This window comes from Elephantulus edwardii, unplaced genomic scaffold (genome assembly GCF_000299155.1).
Source record: "Elephantulus edwardii isolate Elephantulus edwardi_28Jun2011 unplaced genomic scaffold, EleEdw1.0 scaffold00004, whole genome shotgun sequence".
Classification (NCBI taxonomy): Eukaryota; Metazoa; Chordata; class Mammalia; order Macroscelidea; family Macroscelididae; genus Elephantulus; species Elephantulus edwardii.
In genome coordinates this window covers 39,578,492-39,589,589 of record NW_006399754.1, presented here as the reverse complement: position 1 = coordinate 39,589,589, position 11,098 = coordinate 39,578,492, and positions in this window count along the sequence as shown.

The following is an 11,098-nucleotide window of genomic DNA, read 5'->3' as shown; positions in this document are numbered from 1 at the left end:
TCCCTCTCCAAGGACCCGTCCCTCCTGGCAACATGTCCAAAGTATGTCAGACGAAGCCCCAGAATCCTTGCCTGTAACTTGGTTTAATCCTCTCCAAGATTAATCTGATACTGTTCGATGATTTCTGCACTCTGTTGGGTCACTTTTCTTTGAAATGGGAACAAATATCGATCTCTTCCAGTCAGTTGGCCAGGTGGCTTTCTTCCAGATTTCTTGGCACAACTTAGTGAACACATCCAGGGTAGCGTCTGTTTGTTGAAATATGTCAGTTGGTGTGCCCTCAATTCCTGGAGCCTTGTTTTTTGCCAGTTCTTTCAGAGCAGCTTGAATTTCTTCCTTCATCACCACAGGCTATTTAGAAAATTTTTAAATGTAAAACTTTAATGAAAAAATATTATTTAACCCAATATATCCATTTACTGTCAAAGTAAAAATCAGAAATAAAATTAATGACTAATTTAATAAATGTAAATTTGTAAATGGACCATTTTATAGTTCCGAATTTTTTTACTTTTTTGCACTCAGTCTTTCGGAATCCAAAAATTGCACATCTCATACAGTTTACTCTTGAAAAATTGATTCACAGTCCAGGCTTAACAATTCCAAATCTATTTTTCAATAATTAAATTACTTTTATTGTTATATTTAAATTAAGTCTTTTAATTATACTAACTACATATGTTGGTCATACAGCCCTTCTGGGTGTTTGAATGAATACTAATCTTGATTTCTTTCCTGTTCTAGACTTGGAATCAACTGTTTATCCTGAAGCTTTTCATTTCTTTATTTTAAAATCACACAAAAAGAAGAAAGGGGGTTTTTGAAGTTTGGGTGATATGGGGTACTTAGAAACATACTTTAAAAGTTTGCAAATAAAAGCATTTTTTAAAAAGTTTGCAAACAAAAGAACAGCACAAGAATGGAATTAAGACAATAATTTGATTCTTAGCACTATTTGTCCAAAGCCGAAAACTATGCTGAAACAAGAAATAATCAAAAGAGTAAGTGCTATAAATGGGCAAATTCTCTCATTTATGTTCTTTCCTGTTAATATTTGTTCTTTTCCGTTTTAAAAAATGCTGCTTGGTGTATCGTAACATTAAAATAATTTCAAAATCATAGTACTGTTTAGTAAAGAAATGAGTTTTCTGTTTTCCTTTATTTTTATTCTCATTAGTTTTACATCACATTAAAAACAACAGGCATGATTGACATGTGCAGATATTTACTTGAGAGCAAACTCTCATGTGCATTGTTATTTGATTAGTCTGATCCTGTTGCTAGTTGCCATTGAGTTAGCTTCAACTTTTAATGACTTTATATATGTTGGTGGTAGGTGCATTGAAGTTGATCTTGACTCATTATGACCCCGTGGCAAAGTAGAATTGCCTGGTAGGCTTTTCTTGGCTGCACCCATGAGTCATACTTGGCTCTACGGCACCTAACCACAGCCCTCAGATTAGATGGCTGAGTGAGTTTGTAGCTCAGTGCTGCAGCATGTGTCACTCAGGATCCTTGGCCTTTTTTAAAGCAGAGCAGAGTTACCTCCCAGCCTTGTTCAGTCTTGGTGATGAGAGACTGTTGGTGATGTGTTTCAGTAAAGCCTTCTAACCTAGGAGGCTCGTCTTCCAGAAAGAAAAATAAAAAATAAATCTGAGAGTGTTCAGTTGGATGCATAAGCTTCTTGGCTGATTTGATAAAGCAAATCACTAGACTAGTCCACTATTTCTAGTCTTAGTTGAGAATCCTCACAAAACTGGTTTGATTTGAAGTATTAGTAGCCCAACTTCCAGTGCTAGCCCCACAGTATAGCAAACTGACAGATAAGTGATAGCAGTTTGTTTTATACTTTTATTTATATTTAATTTTAAAGTTTGCTTTCATTTTTATAAATAAATATTTTATTACTATATAAAAAGACATCTTCAAACCTGACTTCCTCCTATATTACATGTACCCTGTTTATATTTTCCGTTTTAACATAGCCATATCGATTTAATTGTTTCTGTGACACCTTTCAGTAATCCTCAGAATAAATAAACGCACAGATAAGTGTCTGTTAGTTTTTTGTTATGTTATCCCTGAACAAAGGCTGCATAGTGGAGTGGACCTGGAGGGAGGGATTGTAAAATAATGAAAGAATTTTTCTTTTACTTTTCGAAGAGAAGAGTGTACTGGGGTGGGCCGGAAGAAAAGTGCAACAATGAATGAATGGAAATCCAAACTCTGTAAATTTTCATTAAAATTAATAATAATAAAAATATTTTAAAAAATAATTTATTCTCCCCTCAAAGTGAAATCAGGGTATTCCTTAGAGGCAAAGTTAGTAAAACTGTGTTTCACATTCAGGCATATTGTTGGGAGGGCCTAGTCCTTGGAGATGGACATCATGCTGTTCATAGGGTTTCTGTGAATTGCAGTCAACGCACCAGCACTTAACAACAAGAAGTAACAAAAATACTGGAAATTGACCTATTTCAGTTCCTAGGTTTCATTTCCTTGAAAACAAAAAATTTAGATGTGGAATGATTTCCCATACGTAAATTATTGTTCTAACCTTAAGACACTGCTGTCTAACTCACCTTCTCAGCTCCACCTTAGATTCATAACCTGTTGTTTTTTGGGAAATCACACATCTCTTCTCAGCCTGGATTTCTAATGCTGCCCACTGGATTCCAATTCTACCAACCTTATACTGTTTGGATACTTAGGGGTCACTAGATAGTCACTTACATTAGGTCCAGTGGAGCAGCCAAAGGTGAGCCAGTCCCCTCCTTTCTTTCCTGTTCTCTCTCTCCCATTTAGGGAACTTGATCTTACTAATGTTTGTTCCTCTACTTGGAAAAAAAAGTTGCTTTCAAAAAAAGTTACTCTTAACAACTTTTAGCTTAGTGGTAAGAAACTGCACTGCTGACTCAAAGGCGTGTAGTTCAAAGCCACTAGATGATCTGTGAAGATGGGCAGTCTCTTCCCTTGAAATTTACTGCCTCCAAAAAAAGTTACTAAAATAAGTATATGTGTTTACAAAATTTGTCAAACAGTTTTATAAAACAAAAGGAGAGTAGTCCTGCAGGGAAAGGCATATATGTGGAGCATTACTGGAGGACCTAAGACCCACATCAGGAGGGGTGTTAGGACACAGCATTGGGACATATGATGATCACATCTCTGAGAAGTTGGCCAGGTGAAGGAGATGCACTACTTACTGCTTGCAAACAAGAGACTTTACCTTGAGCATGTCTCTTGGGCCTATAAAGGGATGATGCCCAATAAAGATCCTGGTTCTTCTCAGCACCTGATCAGACTATGCTACTGCCTCCACAGCAGGAAGGGCTATGGCATGGAAACGCTTCTAAGGACAACAGAACCTAGGGACTACAGGCACAATTGTAAAAGGTTTCTGTCCAAGAACCACATTTGAACCTAGAACTGTGTCATCTTGGGAGAATTGCCCCAAAGATGTGGCTGAGACACTAGAAGATATACAACAATGGCAGCACTCCAATATAGCACAGGTGTGGTTGCAGGTGACAAGGACACAGAAAGTTCTCCTGAAAACCTAGTAGCCAAGTCCATAGAACAGAGGATTACACCCCAAAAGTAAGGAGCCACATTTGGGATAGGGGCCACTTCTAGTCCAGTGGCTGTGATCCTGGAACACAAGGCAACCTGACCTCAATAGCTATCCCTTGAGCCCTTAGACCACACCTTTCCTCCAGGGCAGTTATGCTCAAAGACATATCCTGATATTGATGATAAGCTGGGCATTGTTCTTGACATGTATCTTAAATTATAGCCCATTGTAATTATACTGATTATAGAGTAAACATCTGTGTAGGAGCAAGTGGGTTCACTTTGTGTTGATAGCCCTCCTGACCTCACCCTAGGCATTTCTCCATTTAAGTATTTCTCTGTTGTTTCCTTTAGTGTTGATATTAAAAGCTATTACGGCAGGTACAGTATTTACACAGCTTCTGTGTAACTGTTGGAGCAAATTCAGCAGCACACCATCTTACATGTTCTGTCATTAAAACAGTATGATAGGGATACAAGAAGATATAAAAATTATTGAGGGATTGAAAAATTAGAACCCAAAGTTTATATGGAAATCAATAGAGCACATACAACTTCTCCAGCTGTGCAAGGTACTGCCACCTAGCTGGTGCTGTTCCTGTAATGAAAAGGTGGTTCCAATGGTTACTAGGATGGGAGGGAGTAAAAATTGGTAAATAGTTAAATTGGGTGATGGGAGAGGTAACATACATTAAGGGATTGAGGTTACATTGTAATTAGTGTCTAATAAATCTTAATATAAAACAAAATGCCTATGAAATATTGCATGAAATATTAATATTTTTATTATTGTGAAGTTTCCAAATAAAAAAATTGAGGGGGAAGAAAAGGAGCCCTTTCACCATTTCTTTAGTCACCATATAAGCTCTGGTGGCCTAGTGGCAAGAAACTGTGCTGCAATCCAGAAGGCACGTGGTTTGAGGCCACCATCCACTCTGTGGGAGAAGGATGGCCAAATAAATGAGGGTTTATACAGAAAGCTGTATAACATGGCCCCCCCATTTCCCACTTAACACAGATATTATAATGTTGTTCTGACCCATGAAGTAATAAGACACTTTTAAAAAAAAAGTTTTATTGATTTTCATATAATACCTTTATAGTATATTTCATTCATATACATTGTTTTATACAATCTTTCATTTACATTGTATTTCATACAATCATTCATACACATTCTGTTTTGCATTATTTTTTATACTAGTTTATTTACAGAATTCAAATATATTGGTTTTCATACCAGATCCTTCCCATTTCCCTCACCAACCCCCATCAAACTGTATGTCCTCATGATTAATTCCCCCCCTGCACATCCTCACCCATCGACTTCTACCCTGCTCCCTCCCCCACCTTGGATTCTTATTCTACAATAATGGTTTTATACAGTATTTGTCCTTGTGGGACTGAGTTCACTCAGCATAATGCTCTTCAGTCCCTCTCAGGGTAGGTAATAATGTTATACTGGTTTACATACAAAGTTCATAAAAGTTTATGTACATTGTTTTTCACACTGGACCTTTCCCCATTCCTTTACCGATTACTCCCTCTATTCATCAAATTGTGTAACCCTGTGTTTAAGCACCCCCCTCCTTGGATCTTCATACACGCTCTATAATAATGGTCCTATACAGTATTTGTCTTTATGAGACTGAGTTCACTTAGCGTAAGCTCTCTAATCCATCCCGTGTTAGGTAATAATTTACAAAATCATTGCTCCTGTGTGTTGCGTAGTATTCCATTGTGTGAATGTACCATAATTTCTCAACCAGTAATGAGATACTTTATTTTCCATTGGACCTTGTCCACTCTAGAAATCAGCTCCAAGATTTCATTTCTCACATAGGAAATGCCTTTTTTACTTTATCAACATTTGATTTTTCTGATATGAAAGCTGCTGAGAGGTCTGAGGGCATGTCTTGGGCCAGGATTGGGGGAGTTCTTGGAGCCCTCACAATTACCTGACCTGGGTGAGGAAGACCTCCACGCCAGGGTCACCAAGGTCAGCCTGGGTTCAGAATTAAGGGCCATGTGCAAGACCTCATGGAGGGTCAGCAACGAACTCTGCACACTTCTCTCCTCCCAGGGTTAGCACCTGATCCTGACTCCCATCTGCTCTCTGTCCTGAGAGCTGGACAGAATGGGTCAGAGGTCCGGCCTCCCTCCTGGACCACAGGGAGTCTGGGCGCCCATTGCAGGTCAACTGCTGTCCCTTAGTGAGGCACCCCTTCCTGGGCCCTGGATTCAGGTGCCTAGAGCCAGGCTAAGAGGACTTTGAGGGTGGGGAAAGGAGACCTGTGCATCCGTCTCTCATGTCCCCCTCCCCCCAAGCCTGGTTATTGGATCAGGAGACCTGGGTCAGGATTGAACTAGTTACCATGGATACTTTGTAACTAGACCTGCTGGCAGCACGGTATTTTGCCGCCTGGGTGTGGTCAAACCCGTGCAAACCCAGAAAAGGTCAGCCCCACCCGAAATCAGATTTCAGCTTCACCAGGAACGGCCACTTGGAAGGTAAGTGGGCAATGGGCCTTTTTCTGGGTCACAGGCCACCTTGGTGACCGCTGTCTTCCCCCAAATGCATACGGCCAGTCAGAACCAGGGGACCCTTGAAGAAGCCGAGGTTCAGGAAGTGCACTCTGACCTGATAAGGGGTCTCCATCCCCTTGGTAAAGTGGGTAGATCCAGGAACAGTGGGGATTCTGAGTATCTTAGACCTGGACATCATACTGCCTGCCAGCAAAAAGGATGTCTGGGCCACTGCAAAGCCTCACTTCTCTGTAAAGTATCAAGTATCTGGGTCTGTTGTGTAGTGTTTCATAAACTCATTGTTTTTCAAGGCTGTGTGATATGCTATTGTGTGAAAGTACCATAGTTTTTCTATCCACTTATTGACGGGCCCTTGAGCTGCTTCCATCTCTTTGCTATTGTAAATTATGCAGCAATAAACAGGGGTGTACATACATGTATTTCTACTGGCTGTTCCTAATAGTGGGATGTTGTTGTTTGCTGTCAAGTCTGAATGGACTCTCCAGTGGGTTTTCAGACTCAGTAAGTCCCACTGGAAGAGATTGCCCCACCCACCGGCAGAGCAGCTGTAGGTTTGAACCGCCTTTGGGATTGCAGTGCAGCTTCTGGCCACCAGCTGGAGCAAATAGTTTATCTGTTTTCAACTTTATGGGGAAACACCATTTAGCCCTTCAGAGTGGCTGTACCATTTTACATTTCCCATCAGCAGTGTACGAGGGTTTCAATCTCTCCACATCCTTGTATGTAGCATTTGTTGTTTGCTGACCTATATTGAACTTTGCTATTGGTGCTGGGATGAGATGATGTCTCATTGGTGTTTTAATTTGCATCTCTCTAGTAGCTCAAGATATTAAATATTTTCTTCATGTGTTTGATGACTGATGTTCTCCTCTACCAGGATGTCCCCAGGGCCACATGCTGTGCCAGCCTTGAACCCCAGAAAGGTGTGAGTAGTCAGGTGAAGCATAGCCACCAGCAGACAGTGGCTGTGTTTCAGAAGTGGGTGGATGGAATCCTGGTGGCACAATCGTTAAGCACACAGCTGCTAACCCAAAGGTGGGCATTTTGAGTCCAGCAGCTGGGCAGGAGAGAGATGTAGCAGTTTGTTTATGTAGAGATTTAACCTTGTCAGCAAGCCAGAGGGCAGATGTGCTGTCTTGTGATGTCAGGAAGAATGAAAGTGAACACAACGGCAGTGGTTTGGGCTGTGGGGAGTGCATTTAGATTTACATAGACTTCACATGGTTGAATTCACATGGAATGCAAAAATTCAATGAATATGGAATAGTAGTTGGAAAGTAGAATGATAGAAATTAGATTGGAAATAGAATGACTGAATTTTATATTTTCAATGATTTATTCATTGCAAATACCTATTTTAAAAAAGCACAAATGCAAGACGAGAGAAGATGGCGCCGAAAGCCAAGAAGGAAGCCCCTGCCCCTCCCAAAACTGAAGCCAAAGCAAAGGCATTAAAGGCCAAGAAGGCAGTCCTGAAGGGCGTCCACAGCCAAAAAAAAAGAAGATCCGCAAGTCACCCACCTTAGGCAGCCTAAGACGCTGAGACTCCGACGGCAGCCCAAATACCCCCGGAAGAGCGCTCCCAGGAGAAACAAGCTTGACCACTATGCCATCATCAAATTTCCCCTGACCACTGAGTCAGCTATGAAGAAGATAGAAGATAACAACACACTTGTGTTCATTGTGGATGTCAAGGCCAATAAACACTAAATTAAACAAGCTGTAAAGAAGCTCTATGACACTGATGTGGCCAGGTCAACACTTTGATTAGGCCTGATGGAGAGAAGAAGGCCTATGTTCGACTTGATTATGATGCTTTGGATGTTGCCAACAAAATTGGGATCATCTAAACTGAGTCCAGCGGGCTAATTCTAAATATAAATTTTTCTCACCATAAAAAAAAAAAGCACAAATGCATCTAAAGTTTAGGAATTAGATTGACTGCATCTGTGGAACTTCTGCAGTTCCTTATCTATGTACTGTTCTAGCAGTTTTTGAATGATCTTCAGCATTTTGCTTGCATGTGATATCAGTGATATTGTTAGATAATTTCCACATTCAGTTGGATCACCTTTCTTAGGAATCGGAACAAATATGAACCTCTTCCAATCCATTGGCCAGTCAGCCATTCTCCAAATTTCCTGGCATAGACTAGTGAGTGCGTCCAAGGCTGCATTTACTAATTGAAACAAGTCAATTAGTATCCCATCAATTCCTGGGACCTTGTTTTTTGCCAGTGCCTTCAATGCAGCTTCTACTTTCTCCTTCATTGCCATTGGCTTCTGTTCATATGGTACTTCCTGAAATTTTTCAGTGTCAATCAGTTCTTTCAAGTACTGTGATTCTGTGTATTCCCTCCATTTTCTATTGATGCTTTATGGGTCATTCAATATATTGCCCAAAGCATCTTTCAACATTGTGACATGAGGCTTAAATATGTTTTTCAGTTCTTTCAGCTTGAGAAATGCAGAGCAAGTGCTTCCCTTTTTATTCTCCAATTCCAGCTCTCTGCATATTCTAATAGTTTACTTTGTCCTCCTGAGATGCACTTTGAAATCTTCTGTTCAGCTCTTTCACTTTGACATGTTTTCCTTTAGTTTTGGCTTCTCTACACTCCAGTGCAATCTTTCGAGTCTTTTCTAACATCCATTTAGATTTTGTCTTTCTCCTGTGTTTTTGTAATGACCTTTTGCTTTCTTCATGGATGATACCCTTGTGTCTCCTTATTTCCTGACTGTTGGTACCATGGGTGTTAATTGTGACAGTATCAGTCTTCTCTCCATCCATCACGATGCTGCCTATCAGTGAGGTGGTAAGAATATTTGTCTTCCTGACATTGAAAAGCAATCCATACTGAAGGCTGCATTCCTTTATCTTCTTCAACAAGTGCTTTAAGCCCTCCTCACTTTCCGGAAGCAAGGTTGTGTCATCTCCATAATTCAAGTTATTGATGAGTCTCTCTCCAATCCTGATGCTACACTCCCCCTCATAGATTCCAGCTTCTCGGATAATTTGCACACTATACAGATTGAATACATATGGAGAGAGAATACCACCCTGGCACTCCCTTCCCAATTCGAAACCATGGAGTCCTCCCCTGCTCTGTTCACACAGCAGCCTCCTGGTCCAGGTGTAGGTTTTGTATGAGCACAATGAAGTGCTCTGGGATTCCCATTTTTCTTAATGTGAGCCACAAATTGTCATGGTCCACACATTCAAATGTTTTTGCATAAGCAAGAAAGTACAAATAGAAATTCTTCTGATATTCCTTAATTTCAGCCAGCATCTATCTGACATGAGCAACGATATCCCTGGTACCATGGCCTCTTCTAAATCCTGCTTGATCTTTCTGGCTGAGGCTGAAGAAAAGGAAAATAAATCCATAGGAACCCAGATATGATCTTGAATCCATTCCATCTGAATTTCATGATAATCTAAAGAGTAGATTTGAGGCATTGAACACCAATGATCAAAGACCAGATGACTTATGGGATGATATCACAGATGACCATCCATGAAAAGAGTAAAAGATTATTACTGTAAGGTCGCCGAGGAAGTACAGAACCCTGGTCATCCCAAGAAAGACCGTTTATTGAGAAGAAACTGCTGCGCTGGCTCTAAAGTAGAGAAAATCAGCCACTTGGAGTGGCACTTTATATTTTCTTAGAAGGAAATTGGGAGTTAGGATGTTCACGGCTGCTTGGTACAAGACAAGGGAGCAGGTCGAGGGTCATGGATAGTTATTCCTTGGAGAGGAAGGTGAAATAGTTTTGCAGCTCTAACAGAAATACACAGTGTTGCAGCTGCTTCTTTGATCATTACTGTGGCTTTTCTGGGGAAAGACAGGGAGAGCAGCTCAGCGCTCCTAATAATTACAAATACAGAGGAGAAAGAAAACTCAAAATGGATGTCAAAAGAGACTCTGAAAATTGCGCTAAAGTGTCAGGAAGCCCAAACAAAAGGGGAAACATGCCAAAGTAATAGAGCTGACCAGAAGCCTTCAAAGGGCAGCTCAGGAGGACAAAGGATTGTAATGGAATGTGCAGAGAGCTGGAATTGGAGAATAAATACAGAAAAACCTCACATAAGCCTCATGTCACAATACTGAAAGATGCTATGGGCAATATATTGAATGACCCAGGAAGCAACATAAGAAGAATGAGGGAATATACAGAGTCATTGTACCACAAAAAACTGACTGACACTGAAAATTTCCAGAAGTGTCATAGGAACAGGAGCCAGTGGCAATGAAGGAGGAAAATGAAGCTGCATTGAAGGCATTGACAAAAAAATAAAGCCCCAGGAATCGAGGTGTCAGCTTGTGCAAAGATTGCAGCCTGTCTTGGCAGACAGCCTCCACGGGCTTTGTGAGTTTAAGCCATTTGGTGTGGGGAGCTTGGGGGAGCTTTCAGTCGTGAGCCGAAAGGATTGCTCATGAGAGGCCGGTCTTGGTCCTATAAGGCCTGTGAGGGAGAAACTGAGGCAGATGTAAAGATATCTGTTAATGTAAAGATGAACAGATGCAGAACTGGGGGACAGCTGTGCCAGGAACAGTGTAGATTGCTGGTTAGTGTGACATGGCCCTCTAGGGACCTCTCTGCACGAGCTCAGTACCAAGCATGTTCACTACTTCATGTGAAAATCAGTGGGATCAGTGCTAATTTGTACTTCTCAGGGTTTTCAAAGGAGAATTGTGTTGTTCAAAATAAAAACAGTTAAACAGAGGCAGCTTGGAGCTGCCATAGTGGGTCATACCCAGCACTGGTCTCTGAGGTTCTCAGCCTAGCCAGGGTGTTAGGCCCCAGGGCTGAATCCTAGGGTCTCCCAAATGTCTGGTATGGGTCAGGCTTTAGAGTTGGATTCTGGGGTCTGCTGGCCTGGCCTGGTGTGGGTTAGATCCCAAGGTTGGTTTCTGAAGTCTTCCAGCCTGTTAGTTGTGGGCTAGACCCAGGGCTGATCTCCAGGGTCCCCAGTTGGA